Source organism: Engystomops pustulosus, chromosome 1 (assembly GCF_040894005.1).
Source record: "Engystomops pustulosus chromosome 1, aEngPut4.maternal, whole genome shotgun sequence".
Classification (NCBI taxonomy): domain Eukaryota; kingdom Metazoa; phylum Chordata; class Amphibia; order Anura; family Leptodactylidae; genus Engystomops; species Engystomops pustulosus.
The window spans coordinates 173,189,194-173,198,812 of NC_092411.1; the positions used below are offsets into that span (position 1 = coordinate 173,189,194).

Sequence of the window (9,619 nt, forward strand, 5' to 3'; positions counted from 1 at the left end):
TTTACTATCTCATAGAGAAACTAACACAATATTCAGGTTCAAAAAGGTCAACGGAACTTGGGATTCCCAGCCAGTCTCCCATGCTGGTACTTGCCAAGCCTTAAGCTGCATTGCTGCTGCGATCTGACGAGAGCAGGCACATTCAGCTTAGAATGGCCGTTGACAGCAGCTGTTCAATTTGAACCTTCTTTTACCATCTTTGACAGAGAAACTAACACAATTTTCAGGTTCAAAAAGGTCAACGGAACTTGGGATTCCCAGCCAGACTCCCATGCTGGTACTTGCCAAGCCTTAAGCTGCATTGCCGCTGCGATCTGATGAGAGCAGGCACATTCAGCTTAGAATGGCCGGTGACAGCAGCTTTTCAATTTGAACCTTCTTTTACCATCTTTGAAAGAGAAACTAACACAATTTTCAGGTTCAAAAAGGTCAACGGAACTTGGGATTCCCAGCCAGTCTCCCATGCTGGTACTTGCCAAGCCTTAAGCTGCATTGCCACTGCGATCTGATGAGAGCAGGCACATTCAGCTTAGAATGGCCGTTGACAGCAGCTTTTCAATTTGAACCTTCTTTTACTATCTCATAGAGAAACTAACACAATTTTCAGGTTCAAAAAGGTCAACGGAACTTGGGATTCCCAGCCAGTCTCCCATTCTGGTACTTGCCAAGCCTTAAGCTGCATTGCTGCTGCGATCTGCCGAGAGGAGGCACATTCAGCTTAGAATGGCCGTTGACAGCAGCTGTTCAATTTGAACCTTCTTTTACTATCTCATAGAGAAACTAACACAATTTTCAGGTTCAAAAAGGTCAACGGAACTTGGGATTCCCAGCCAGTCTCCCATTCTGGTACTTGCCAAGCCTTAAGCTGCATTGCTGCTGCGATCTGACGAGAGCAGGCACATTCAGCTTAGAATGGCCGTTGACAGCAGCTGTTCAATTTGAACCTTCTTTTACTATCTCATAGAGAAACTAACACAATTTTCAGGTTCAAAAAGGTCAACGGAACTTGGGATTCCCAGCCAGTCTCCCATGCTGGTACTTGCCAAGCCTTAAACTGCATTGCTGCTGCGATCTGACGAGAGCAGGCACATTCAGCTTAGAATGGCCGTTGACAGCAGCTGTTCAATTTGAACCTTCTTTTACCATCTTTGACAGAGAAACTAATACAATTTTCAGGTTCAAAAAGGTCAACGGAACTTGGGATTCCCAGCCAGTCTCCCATGCTGGTACTTGCCAAGCCTTAAGCTGCATTGCTGCTGCGATCTGACGAGAGCAGGCACATTCAGCTTAGAATGGCCGTTGACAGCAGCTGTTCAATTTGAACCTTTTTTTACCATCTTTGACAGAGATACTAACACAATTTTCAGGTTCAAAAAGGTCAACGGAACTTGGGATTCCCAGCCAGTCTCCCATGCTGGTACTTGCCAAGCCTTAAGCTGCATTGCTGCTGCGATCTGACGAGAGCAGGCACATTCAGCTTAGAATGGCCGTTGACAGCAGCTGTTCAATTTGAACCTTCTTTTACCATCTTTGACAGAGAAACTAATACAATTTTCAGGTTCAAAAAGGTCAACGGAACTTGGGATTCCCAGCCAGTCTCCCATTCCGGTACTTGCCAAGCCATAAGCTGCATTGCTGCTGCGATCTGACGAGAGCAGGCACATTCAGCTTAGAATGGCTGTTGACAGCAGCTGTTCAATTTGAACCTTCTTTTACTATCTCATAGAGAAACTAACACAATATTCAGGTTCAAAAAGGTCAACGGAACTTGGGATTCCCAGCCAGTCTCCCATGCTGGTACTTGCCAAGCCTTAAGCTGCATTGCTGCTGCGATCTGACGAGAGCAGGCACATTCAGCTTAGAATGGCCGTTGACAGCAGCTGTTCAATTTGAACCTTCTTTTACCATCTTTGACAGAGAAACTAACACAATTTTCAGGTTCAAAAAGGTCAACGGAACTTGGGATTCCCAGCCAGTCTCCCATGCTGGTACTTGCCAAGCCTTAAGCTGCATTGCCGCTGCGATCTGATGAGAGCAGGCACATTCAGCTTAGAATGGCCGGTGACAGCAGCTTTTCAATTTGAACCTTCTTTTACCATCTTTGAAAGAGAAACTAACACAATTTTCAGGTTCAAAAAGGTCAACGGAACTTGGGATTCCCAGCCAGTCTCCCATGCTGGTACTTGCCAAGCCTTAAGCTGCATTGCCGCTGCGATCTGATGAGAGCAGGCACATTCAGCTTAGAATGGCCGTTGACAGCAGCTTTTCAATTTGAACCTTCTTTTACTATCTCATAGAGAAACTAACACAATTTTCAGGTTCAAAAAGGTCAACGGAACTTGGGATTCCCAGCCAGTCTCCCATTCTGGTACTTGCCAAGCCTTAAGCTGCATTGCTGCTGCGATCTGCCGAGAGCAGGCACATTCAGCTTAGAATGGCCGTTGACAGCAGCTGTTCAATTTGAACCTTCTTTTACTATCTCATAGAGAAACTAACACAATTTTCAGGTTCAAAAAGGTCAACGGAACTTGGGATTCCCAGCCAGTCTCCCATTCTGGTACTTGCCAAGCCTTAAGCTGCATTGCTGCTGCGATCTGACGAGAGCAGGCACATTCAGCTTAGAATGGCCGTTGACAGCAGCTGTGCAATTTGAACCTTCTTTTACTATCTCATAGAGAAACTAACACAATTTTCAGGTTCAAAAAGGTCAACAGAACTTGGGATTCCCAGCCAGTCTCCCATGCTGGTACGTGCCAAGCCTTAAACTGCATTGCTGCTGCGATCTGACGAGAGCAGGCACATTCAGCTTAGAATGGCCGTTGACAGCAGCTGTTCAATTTGAACCTTCTTTTACCATCTTTGACAGAGAAACTAATACAATTTTCAGGTTCAAAAAGGTCAACGGAACTTGGGATTCCCAGCCAGTCTCCCATGCTGGTACTTGCCAAGCCTTAAGCTGCATTGCTGCTGCGATCTGACGAGAGCAGGCACATTCAGCTTAGAATGGCCGTTGACAGCAGCTGTTCAATTTGAACCTTTTTTTACCATCTTTGACAGAGATACTAACACAATTTTCAGGTTCAAAAAGGTCAACGGAACTTGGGATTCCCAGCCAGTCTCCCATGCTGGTACTTGCCAAGCCTTAAGCTGCATTGCTGCTGCGATCTGACGAGAGCAGGCACATTCAGCTTAGAATGGCCGTTGACAGCAGCTGTGCAATTTGAACCTTCTTTTACTATCTCATAGAGAAACTAACACAATTTTCAGGTTCAAAAAGGTCAACGGAACTTGGGATTCCCAGCCAGTCTCCCATTCTGGTACTTGCCAAGCCTTAAGCTGCATTGCTGCTGCGATCTGACGAGAGCAGGCACATTCAGCTTAGAATGGCCGTTGACAGCAGCTGTGCAATTTGAACCTTCTTTTACTATCTCATAGAGAAACTAACACAATTTTCAGGTTCAAAAAGGTCATTGTAACTTGGGATTCCCAGCCAGTCTCCCATGCTGGTACTTGCCAAGCCTTAAGCTGCATTGCTGCTGCGATCTGACGAGAGCAGGCACATTCAGCTTAGAATGGCCGTTGACAGCAGCTGTTCAATTTGAACCTTCTTTTACCATCTTTGACAGAGAAACTAATACAATTTTCAGGTTCAAAAAGGTTAACAGAACTTGGGATTCCCAGCCAGTCTCCCATGCTGGTACTTGCCAAGCCATAAGCTGCATTGCTGCTGCGATCTGACGAGAGCAGGCACATTCAGCTTAGAATGGCCGTTGACAGCAGCTTTTCAATTTGAACCTTCTTTTACTATCTTATAGAGAAACTAACACAATTTTCAGGTTCAAAAAGGTCAACGGAACTTGGGATTCCCAGCCAGTCTCCCATGCTGGTACTTGCCAAGCCTTAAGCTGCATTGCTGCTGCGATCTGACGAGAGCAGGCACATTCAGCTTAGAATGGCCGTTGACAGCAGCTGTTCAATTTGAACCTTCTTTTACTATCTCATAGAGAAACTAACACAATTTTCAGGTTCAAAAAGGTCAACGGAACTTGGGATTCCCAGCCAGTCTCCCATGCTGGTACTTGCCAAGCCTTAAACTGCATTGCTGCTGCGATCTGACGAGAGCAGGCACATTCAGCTTAGAATGGCCGTTGACAGCAGCTGTTCAATTTGAACCTTCTTTTACCATCTTTGACAGAGAAACTAATACAATTTTCAGGTTCAAAAAGGTCAACGGAACTTGGGATTCCCAGCCAGTCTCCCATTCTGGTACTTGCCAAGCCTTAAGCTGCATTGCTGCTGCGATCTGACGAGAGCAGGCACATTCAGCTTAGAATGGCCGTTGACAGCAGCTGTTCAATTTGAACCTTTTTTTACCATCTTTGACAGAGATACTAACACAATTTTCAGGTTCAAAAAGGTCAACGGAACTTGGGATTCCCAGCCAGTCTCCCATGCTGGTACTTGCCAAGCCTTAAGCTGCATTGCTGCTGCGATCTGACGAGAGCAGGCACATTCAGCTTAGAATGGCCGTTGACAGCAGCTGTTCAATTTGAACCTTCTTTTACCATCTTTGACAGAGAAACTAATACAATTTTCAGGTTCAAAAAGGTCAACGGAACTTGGGATTCCCAGCCAGTCTCCCATTCCGGTACTTGCCAAGCCATAAGCTGCATTGCTGCTGCGATCTGACGAGAGCAGGCACATTCAGCTTAGAATGGCTGTTGACAGCAGCTGTTCAATTTGAACCTTCTTTTACTATCTCATAGAGAAACTAACACAATATTCAGGTTCAAAAAGGTCAACGGAACTTGGGATTCCCAGCCAGTCTCCCATGCTGGTACTTGCCAAGCCTTAAGCTGCATTGCTGCTGCGATCTGCCGAGAGCAGGCACATTCAGCTTAGAATGGCCGTTGACAGCAGCTGTTCAATTTGAACCTTCTTTTACTATCTCATAGAGAAACTAACACAATTTTCAGGTTCAAAAAGGTCAACGGAACTTGGGATTCCCAGCCAGTCTCCCATTCTGGTACTTGCCAAGCCTTAAGCTGCATTGCTGCTGCGATCTGACGAGAGCAGGCACATTCAGCTTAGAATGGCCGTTGACAGCAGCTGTGCAATTTGAACCTTCTTTTACTATCTCATAGAGAAACTAACACAATTTTCAGGTTCAAAAAGGTCAACGGAACTTGGGATTCCCAGCCAGTCTCCCATGCTGGTACTTGCCAAGCCTTAAACTGCATTGCTGCTGCGATCTGACGAGAGCAGGCACATTCAGCTTAGAATGGCCGTTGACAGCAGCTGTTCAATTTGAACCTTCTTTTACCATCTTTGACAGAGAAACTAATACAATTTTCAGGTTCAAAAAGGTCAACGGAACTTGGGATTCCCAGCCAGTCTCCCATGCTGGTACTTGCCAAGCCTTAAGCTGCATTGCTGCTGCGATCTGACGAGAGCAGGCACATTCAGCTTAGAATGGCCGTTGACAGCAGCTGTGCAATTTGAACCTTCTTTTACTATCTCATAGAGAAACTAACACAATTTTCAGGTTCAAAAAGGTCAACGGAACTTGGGATTCCCAGCCAGTCTCCCATGCTGGTACTTGCCAAGCCTTAAACTGCATTGCTGCTGCGATCTGACGAGAGCAGGCACATTCAGCTTAGAATGGCCGTTGACAGCAGCTGTTCAATTTGAACCTTCTTTTACCATCTTTGACAGAGAAACTAATACAATTTTCAGGTTCAAAAAGGTCAACGGAACTTGGGATTCCCAGCCAGTCTCCCATGCTGGTACTTGCCAAGCCTTAAGCTGCATTGCTGCTGCGATCTGACGAGAGCAGGCACATTCAGCTTAGAATGGCCGTTGACAGCAGCTGTTCAATTTGAACCTTCTTTTACCATCTTTGACAGAGAAACTAATACAATTTTCAGGTTCAAAAAGGTTAACAGAACTTGGGATTCCCAGCCAGTCTCCCATGCTGGTACTTGCCAAGCCATAAGCTGCATTGCTGCTGCGATCTGACGAGAGCAGGCACATTCAGCTTAGAATGGCCGTTGACAGCAGCTTTTCAATTTGAACCTTCTTTTACTATCTTATAGAGAAACTAACACAATTTTCAGGTTCAAAAAGGTCAACGGAACTTGGGATTCCCAGCCAGTCTCCCATGCTGGTACTTGCCAAGCCTTAAGCTGCATTGCTGCTGCGATCTGACGAGAGCAGGCACATTCAGCTTAGAATGGCCGTTGACAGCAGCTGTTCAATTTGAACCTTCTTTTACTATCTCATAGAGAAACTAACACAATTTTCAGGTTCAAAAAGGTCAACGGAACTTGGGATTCCCAGCCAGTCTCCCATGCTGGTACTTGCCAAGCCTTAAACTGCATTGCTGCTGCGATCTGACGAGAGCAGGCACATTCAGCTTAGAATGGCCGTTGACAGCAGCTGTTCAATTTGAACCTTTTTTTACCATCTTTGACAGAGATACTAACACAATTTTCAGGTTCAAAAAGGTCAACGGAACTTGGGATTCCCAGCCAGTCTCCCATGCTGGTACTTGCCAAGCCTTAAGCTGCATTGCTGCTGCGATCTGACGAGAGCAGGCACATTCAGCTTAGAATGGCCGTTGACAGCAGCTGTTCAATTTGAACCTTCTTTTACCATCTTTGACAGAGAAACTAATACAATTTTCAGGTTCAAAAAGGTCAACGGAACTTGGGATTCCCAGCCAGTCTCCCATTCCGGTACTTGCCAAGCCATAAGCTGCATTGCTGCTGCGATCTGACGAGAGCAGGCACATTCAGCTTAGAATGGCTGTTGACAGCAGCTGTTCAATTTGAACCTTCTTTTACTATCTCATAGAGAAACTAACACAATATTCAGGTTCAAAAAGGTCAACGGAACTTGGGATTCCCAGCCAGTCTCCCATGCTGGTACTTGCCAAGCCTTAAGCTGCATTGCTGCTGCGATCTGACGAGAGCAGGCACATTCAGCTTAGAATGGCCGTTGACAGCAGCTGTTCAATTTGAACCTTCTTTTACCATCTTTGACAGAGAAACTAACACAATTTTCAGGTTCAAAAAGGTCAACGGAACTTGGGATTCCCAGCCAGTCTCCCATGCTGGTACTTGCCAAGCCTTAAGCTGCATTGCCGCTGCGATCTGATGAGAGCAGGCACATTCAGCTTAGAATGGCCGGTGACAGCAGCTTTTCAATTTGAACCTTCTTTTACCATCTTTGAAAGAGAAACTAACACAATTTTCAGGTTCAAAAAGGTCAACGGAACTTGGGATTCCCAGCCAGTCTCCCATGCTGGTACTTGCCAAGCCTTAAGCTGCATTGCCGCTGCGATCTGATGAGAGCAGGCACATTCAGCTTAGAATGGCCGTTGACAGCAGCTTTTCAATTTGAACCTTCTTTTACTATCTCATAGAGAAACTAACACAATTTTCAGGTTCAAAAAGGTCAACGGAACTTGGGATTCCCAGCCAGTCTCCCATTCTGGTACTTGCCAAGCCTTAAGCTGCATTGCTGCTGCGATCTGCCGAGAGCAGGCACATTCAGCTTAGAATGGCCGTTGACAGCAGCTGTTCAATTTGAACCTTCTTTTACTATCTCATAGAGAAACTAACACAATTTTCAGGTTCAAAAAGGTCAACGGAACTTGGGATTCCCAGCCAGTCTCCCATTCTGGTACTTGCCAAGCCTTAAGCTGCATTGCTGCTGCGATCTGACGAGAGCAGGCACATTCAGCTTAGAATGGCCGTTGACAGCAGCTGTGCAATTTGAACCTTCTTTTACTATCTCATAGAGAAACTAACACAATTTTCAGGTTCAAAAAGGTCAACAGAACTTGGGATTCCCAGCCAGTCTCCCATGCTGGTACTTGCCAAGCCTTAAACTGCATTGCTGCTGCGATCTGACGAGAGCAGGCACATTCAGCTTAGAATGGCCGTTGACAGCAGCTGTTCAATTTGAACCTTCTTTTACCATCTTTGACAGAGAAACTAATACAATTTTCAGGTTCAAAAAGGTCAACGGAACTTGGGATTCCCAGCCAGTCTCCCATGCTGGTACTTGCCAAGCCTTAAGCTGCATTGCTGCTGCGATCTGACGAGAGCAGGCACATTCAGCTTAGAATGGCCGTTGACAGCAGCTGTTCAATTTGAACCTTTTTTTACCATCTTTGACAGAGATACTAACACAATTTTCAGGTTCAAAAAGGTCAACGGAACTTGGGATTCCCAGCCAGTCTCCCATGCTGGTACTTGCCAAGCCTTAAGCTGCATTGCTGCTGCGATCTGACGAGAGCAGGCACATTCAGCTTAGAATGGCCGTTGACAGCAGCTGTGCAATTTGAACCTTCTTTTCCTATCTCATAGAGAAACTAACACAATTTTCAGGTTCAAAAAGGTCAACGGAACTTGGGATTCCCAGCCAGTCTCCCATTCTGGTACTTGCCAAGCCTTAAGCTGCATTGCTGCTGCGATCTGACGAGAGCAGGCACATTCAGCTTAGAATGGCCGTTGACAGCAGCTGTGCAATTTGAACCTTCTTTTACTATCTCATAGAGAAACTAACACAATTTTCAGGTTCAAAAAGGTCATTGTAACTTGGGATTCCCAGCCAGTCTCCCATGCTGGTACTTGCCAAGCCTTAAGCTGCATTGCTGCTGCGATCTGACGAGAGCAGGCACATTCAGCTTAGAATGGCCGTTGACAGCAGCTGTTCAATTTGAACCTTCTTTTACCATCTTTGACAGAGAAACTAATACAATTTTCAGGTTCAAAAAGGTTAACAGAACTTGGGATTCCCAGCCAGTCTCCCATGCTGGTACTTGCCAAGCCATAAGCTGCATTGCTGCTGCGATCTGACGAGAGCAGGCACATTCAGCTTAGAATGGCCGTTGACAGCAGCTTTTCAATTTGAACCTTCTTTTACCATCTTATAGAGAAACTAACACAATTTTCAGGTTCAAAAAGGTCAACGGAACTTGGGATTCCCAGCCAGTCTCCCATGCTGGTACTTGCCAAGCCTTAAGCTGCATTGCTGCTGCGATCTGACGAGAGCAGGCACATTCAGCTTAGAATGGCCGTTGACAGCAGCTGTTCAATTTGAACCTTCTTTTACTATCTCATAGAGAAACTAACACAATTTTCAGGTTCAAAAAGGTCAATGGAACTTGGGATTCCCAGCCAGTCTCCCATGCTGGTACTTGCCAAGCCTTAAACTGCATTGCTGCTGCGATCTGACGAGAGCAGGCACATTCAGCTTAGAATGGCCGTTGACAGCAGCTGTTCAATTTGAACCTTCTTTTACCATCTTTGACAGAGAAACTAACACAATTTTCAGGTTCAAAAAGATCAACGGAACTTGGGATTCCCAGCCAGTCTCCCATGCTGGTACTTGCCAAGCCTTAAGCTGCATTACTGCTGCGATCTGACGAGAGCAGGCACATTCAGCTTAGAATGGCCGTTGACAGCAGCTGTTCAATTTGAACCTTCTTTTACCATCTTTGACAGAGAATCTAACACAATTTTCAGGTTCAAAAAGGTCATTGTAACTTGGGATTCCCAGCCAGTCTCCCATGCTGGTACTTGCCAAGCCTTAAGCTGCATTGCTGCTG

At 45.7% G+C, this 9,619-nt stretch overlaps 46 pseudogenes; all 46 read right to left on the reverse strand.

Moving 5' to 3' along the window:
* Window positions 1-45: 45 nt before the first annotated feature.
* On the reverse strand, window positions 46-164 carry LOC140092484 (5S ribosomal RNA; annotated as a pseudogene).
* A 263-nt stretch (window positions 165-427) lies between these two features.
* Window positions 428-546, reverse strand: LOC140101668 (5S ribosomal RNA; annotated as a pseudogene).
* A 259-nt stretch (window positions 547-805) lies between these two features.
* LOC140108372 (5S ribosomal RNA) lies at window positions 806-924 on the reverse strand (annotated as a pseudogene).
* Window positions 925-994: 70 nt separating this feature from the next.
* On the reverse strand, window positions 995-1,113 carry LOC140098446 (5S ribosomal RNA; annotated as a pseudogene).
* A 72-nt stretch (window positions 1,114-1,185) lies between these two features.
* Window positions 1,186-1,304, reverse strand: LOC140092495 (5S ribosomal RNA; annotated as a pseudogene).
* A 72-nt stretch (window positions 1,305-1,376) lies between these two features.
* Window positions 1,377-1,495, reverse strand: LOC140092506 (5S ribosomal RNA; annotated as a pseudogene).
* A 72-nt stretch (window positions 1,496-1,567) lies between these two features.
* Window positions 1,568-1,686, reverse strand: LOC140112805 (5S ribosomal RNA; annotated as a pseudogene).
* A 70-nt stretch (window positions 1,687-1,756) lies between these two features.
* On the reverse strand, window positions 1,757-1,875 carry LOC140092517 (5S ribosomal RNA; annotated as a pseudogene).
* A 72-nt stretch (window positions 1,876-1,947) lies between these two features.
* LOC140112966 (5S ribosomal RNA) lies at window positions 1,948-2,066 on the reverse strand (annotated as a pseudogene).
* Window positions 2,067-2,138: 72 nt separating this feature from the next.
* On the reverse strand, window positions 2,139-2,257 carry LOC140100696 (5S ribosomal RNA; annotated as a pseudogene).
* A 70-nt stretch (window positions 2,258-2,327) lies between these two features.
* On the reverse strand, window positions 2,328-2,446 carry LOC140104805 (5S ribosomal RNA; annotated as a pseudogene).
* Window positions 2,447-2,516: 70 nt separating this feature from the next.
* On the reverse strand, window positions 2,517-2,635 carry LOC140108452 (5S ribosomal RNA; annotated as a pseudogene).
* A 70-nt stretch (window positions 2,636-2,705) lies between these two features.
* LOC140110846 (5S ribosomal RNA) lies at window positions 2,706-2,824 on the reverse strand (annotated as a pseudogene).
* A 72-nt stretch (window positions 2,825-2,896) lies between these two features.
* On the reverse strand, window positions 2,897-3,015 carry LOC140092528 (5S ribosomal RNA; annotated as a pseudogene).
* A 72-nt stretch (window positions 3,016-3,087) lies between these two features.
* On the reverse strand, window positions 3,088-3,206 carry LOC140092539 (5S ribosomal RNA; annotated as a pseudogene).
* Window positions 3,207-3,276: 70 nt separating this feature from the next.
* LOC140108527 (5S ribosomal RNA) lies at window positions 3,277-3,395 on the reverse strand (annotated as a pseudogene).
* A 261-nt stretch (window positions 3,396-3,656) lies between these two features.
* LOC140112958 (5S ribosomal RNA) lies at window positions 3,657-3,775 on the reverse strand (annotated as a pseudogene).
* A 70-nt stretch (window positions 3,776-3,845) lies between these two features.
* On the reverse strand, window positions 3,846-3,964 carry LOC140092550 (5S ribosomal RNA; annotated as a pseudogene).
* A 70-nt stretch (window positions 3,965-4,034) lies between these two features.
* Window positions 4,035-4,153, reverse strand: LOC140098468 (5S ribosomal RNA; annotated as a pseudogene).
* A 72-nt stretch (window positions 4,154-4,225) lies between these two features.
* LOC140108611 (5S ribosomal RNA) lies at window positions 4,226-4,344 on the reverse strand (annotated as a pseudogene).
* A 72-nt stretch (window positions 4,345-4,416) lies between these two features.
* Window positions 4,417-4,535, reverse strand: LOC140092573 (5S ribosomal RNA; annotated as a pseudogene).
* A 72-nt stretch (window positions 4,536-4,607) lies between these two features.
* On the reverse strand, window positions 4,608-4,726 carry LOC140112806 (5S ribosomal RNA; annotated as a pseudogene).
* Window positions 4,727-4,796: 70 nt separating this feature from the next.
* Window positions 4,797-4,915, reverse strand: LOC140107486 (5S ribosomal RNA; annotated as a pseudogene).
* A 70-nt stretch (window positions 4,916-4,985) lies between these two features.
* Window positions 4,986-5,104, reverse strand: LOC140108699 (5S ribosomal RNA; annotated as a pseudogene).
* Window positions 5,105-5,174: 70 nt separating this feature from the next.
* On the reverse strand, window positions 5,175-5,293 carry LOC140098479 (5S ribosomal RNA; annotated as a pseudogene).
* Window positions 5,294-5,365: 72 nt separating this feature from the next.
* Window positions 5,366-5,484, reverse strand: LOC140092584 (5S ribosomal RNA; annotated as a pseudogene).
* A 70-nt stretch (window positions 5,485-5,554) lies between these two features.
* Window positions 5,555-5,673, reverse strand: LOC140098492 (5S ribosomal RNA; annotated as a pseudogene).
* Window positions 5,674-5,745: 72 nt separating this feature from the next.
* LOC140092595 (5S ribosomal RNA) lies at window positions 5,746-5,864 on the reverse strand (annotated as a pseudogene).
* A 72-nt stretch (window positions 5,865-5,936) lies between these two features.
* Window positions 5,937-6,055, reverse strand: LOC140112959 (5S ribosomal RNA; annotated as a pseudogene).
* Window positions 6,056-6,125: 70 nt separating this feature from the next.
* LOC140092606 (5S ribosomal RNA) lies at window positions 6,126-6,244 on the reverse strand (annotated as a pseudogene).
* A 70-nt stretch (window positions 6,245-6,314) lies between these two features.
* LOC140098503 (5S ribosomal RNA) lies at window positions 6,315-6,433 on the reverse strand (annotated as a pseudogene).
* Window positions 6,434-6,505: 72 nt separating this feature from the next.
* Window positions 6,506-6,624, reverse strand: LOC140092617 (5S ribosomal RNA; annotated as a pseudogene).
* A 72-nt stretch (window positions 6,625-6,696) lies between these two features.
* LOC140112807 (5S ribosomal RNA) lies at window positions 6,697-6,815 on the reverse strand (annotated as a pseudogene).
* Window positions 6,816-6,885: 70 nt separating this feature from the next.
* Window positions 6,886-7,004, reverse strand: LOC140092628 (5S ribosomal RNA; annotated as a pseudogene).
* A 72-nt stretch (window positions 7,005-7,076) lies between these two features.
* LOC140112967 (5S ribosomal RNA) lies at window positions 7,077-7,195 on the reverse strand (annotated as a pseudogene).
* A 72-nt stretch (window positions 7,196-7,267) lies between these two features.
* LOC140100707 (5S ribosomal RNA) lies at window positions 7,268-7,386 on the reverse strand (annotated as a pseudogene).
* A 70-nt stretch (window positions 7,387-7,456) lies between these two features.
* LOC140104807 (5S ribosomal RNA) lies at window positions 7,457-7,575 on the reverse strand (annotated as a pseudogene).
* Window positions 7,576-7,645: 70 nt separating this feature from the next.
* On the reverse strand, window positions 7,646-7,764 carry LOC140108780 (5S ribosomal RNA; annotated as a pseudogene).
* A 70-nt stretch (window positions 7,765-7,834) lies between these two features.
* On the reverse strand, window positions 7,835-7,953 carry LOC140101602 (5S ribosomal RNA; annotated as a pseudogene).
* A 72-nt stretch (window positions 7,954-8,025) lies between these two features.
* LOC140092639 (5S ribosomal RNA) lies at window positions 8,026-8,144 on the reverse strand (annotated as a pseudogene).
* Window positions 8,145-8,216: 72 nt separating this feature from the next.
* Window positions 8,217-8,335, reverse strand: LOC140092650 (5S ribosomal RNA; annotated as a pseudogene).
* A 70-nt stretch (window positions 8,336-8,405) lies between these two features.
* On the reverse strand, window positions 8,406-8,524 carry LOC140108877 (5S ribosomal RNA; annotated as a pseudogene).
* Window positions 8,525-8,785: 261 nt separating this feature from the next.
* Window positions 8,786-8,904, reverse strand: LOC140112960 (5S ribosomal RNA; annotated as a pseudogene).
* Window positions 8,905-8,974: 70 nt separating this feature from the next.
* On the reverse strand, window positions 8,975-9,093 carry LOC140092661 (5S ribosomal RNA; annotated as a pseudogene).
* A 70-nt stretch (window positions 9,094-9,163) lies between these two features.
* LOC140110668 (5S ribosomal RNA) lies at window positions 9,164-9,282 on the reverse strand (annotated as a pseudogene).
* Window positions 9,283-9,354: 72 nt separating this feature from the next.
* Window positions 9,355-9,473, reverse strand: LOC140097006 (5S ribosomal RNA; annotated as a pseudogene).
* Window positions 9,474-9,619: the final 146 nt, after the last annotated feature.